This window comes from Callionymus lyra, chromosome 11 (genome assembly GCF_982586985.1).
Source record: "Callionymus lyra chromosome 11, fCalLyr1.hap1.1, whole genome shotgun sequence".
In the NCBI taxonomy this organism is placed as follows: Eukaryota; Metazoa; Chordata; class Actinopteri; order Syngnathiformes; family Callionymidae; genus Callionymus; species Callionymus lyra.
This window is the reverse complement of record NC_141828.1, coordinates 2,422,563-2,425,160: the sequence shown is the minus strand read 5'-3', so window position 1 is coordinate 2,425,160 and position 2,598 is coordinate 2,422,563.

Genomic DNA, 2,598 nt, shown 5'->3' with positions numbered 1-2,598 from the left:
ATGTCACCATGTTTACATAAATATATATTTAGTTTATTAACATGTTCTTCACTGATGTAGATCTTCTAGAGACACCTGCACCAGAGTGATGTCACCATGTTTACATAAATATATATTTATTAACATGTTCTTCACTGATGTAGATCTTCTAGAGACACCTGCACCAGAGTGATGTCACCATGTTTACATAAATATATATTTATTAACATGTTCTTCACTGATGTAGATCTTCTAGAGACACCTGCACCAGAGTGATGTCACCATGTTTACATAAATATATATTTAGTTTATTAACATGTTCTTCACTGATGTAGATCTTCTAGAGACACCTGCACCAGAGTGATGTCATCATGTTTACATAAATATATATTTATTTATTAACATGTTCTTCACTGATGTAGATCTTCTAGAGACACCTGCACCAGAGTGATGTCACCATGTTTACATAAATATATATTTATTTATTAACATGTTCTTCACTGATGTAGATCTTCTAGAGACTCCTGCGCCAGAGTGATGTCACCATGTTAACATAAATATATATTTATTTATTAACATGTTCTTCACTGATGTAGATCTTCTAGAGACTCCTGCACCAGAGTGATGTCATCATGTTTACATAAATATATATTTATTTATTAACATGTTCTTCACTGATGTAGATCTTCTAGAGACACCTGCACCAGAGTGATGTCACCATGTTTACATAAATATATATTTATTTATTAACATGTTCTTCACTGATGTAGATCTTCTAGAGACACCTGCACCAGAGTGATGTCACCATGTTTACATAAATATATATTTATTTATTAACATGTTCTTCACTGATGTAGATCTTCTAGAGACTCCTGCACCAGAGTGATGTCACCATGTTTACATAAATATATATTTATTTATTAACATGTTCTTCACTGATGTAGATCTTCTAGAGACACCTGCGCCAGAGTGATGTCACCATGTTTACATAAATATATATTTATTTATTAACATGTTCTTCACTGATGTAGATCTTCTAGAGACTCCTGCACCAGAGTGATGTCACCATGTTTACATAAATATATATTTATTTATTAACATGTTCTTCATTGATGTAGATCTTCTAGAGACACCTGCACCAGAGTGATGTCACCATGTTTACATAAATATATATTTATTTATTAACATGTTCTTCACTGATGTAGATCTTCTAGAGACACCTGCACCAGAGTGATGTCACCATGTTTACATAAATATATATTTATTTATTAACATGTTCTTCACTGATGTAGATCTTCTAGAGACACCTGCACCAGAGTGATGTCACCATGTTTACATAAATATATATTTATTTATTAACATGTTCTTCACTGATGTAGATCTTCTAGAGACTCCTGCACCAGAGTGATGTCACCATGTTTACATAAATATATATTTAGTTTATTAACATGTTCTTCACTGATGTAGATCTTCTAGAGACACCTGCACCAGAGTGATGTCACCATGTTTACATAAATATATATTTATTTTATTAACATGTTCTTCACTGATGTAGATCTTCTAGAGACACCTGCACCAGAGTGATGTCACCATGTTTACATAAATATATATTTATTAACATGTTCTTCACTGATGTAGATCTTCTAGAGACACCTGCACCAGAGTGATGTCACCATGTTTACATAAATATATATTTAGTTTATTAACATGTTCTTCACTGATGTAGATCTTCTAGAGACACCTGCACCAGAGTGATGTCACCATGTTTACATAAATATATATTTATTTATTAACATGTTCTTCACTGATGTAGATCTTCTAGAGACTCCTGCGCCAGAGTGATGTCACCATGTTTACATAAATATATATTTATTTATTAACATGTTCTTCACTGATGTAGATCTTCTAGAGACTCCTGCGCCAGAGTGATGTCACCATGTTTACATAAATATATATTTATTTATTAACATGTTCTTCACTGATGTAGATCTTCTAGAGACTCCTGCGCCAGAGTGATGTCACCATGTTTACATAAATATATATTTATTTATTAACATGTTCTTCACTGATGTAGATCTTCTAGAGACACCTGCGCCAGAGTGATGTCACCATGTTTACATAAATATATATTTAGTTTATTAACATGTTCTTCACTGATGTAGATCTTCTAGAGACACCTGCACCAGAGTGATGTCACCATGTTTACATAAATATATATTTATTTATTAACATGTTCTTCACTGATGTAGATCTTCTAGAGACACCTGCACCAGAGTGATGTCACCATGTTTACATAAATATATATTTAGTTTATTAACATGTTCTTCACTGATGTAGATCTTCTAGAGACACCTGCACCAGAGTGATGTCACCATGTTTACATAAATATATATTTATTTATTAACATGTTCTTCACTGATGTAGATCTTCTAGAGACACCTGCACCAGAGTGATGTCACCATGTTTACATAAATATATATTTAGTTTATTAACATGTTCTTCACTGATGTAGATCTTCTAGAGACACCTGCACCAGAGTGATGTCACCATGTTTACATAAATATATATTTATTAACATGTTCTTCACTGATGTAGATCTTCTAGAGACACCTGCACCAG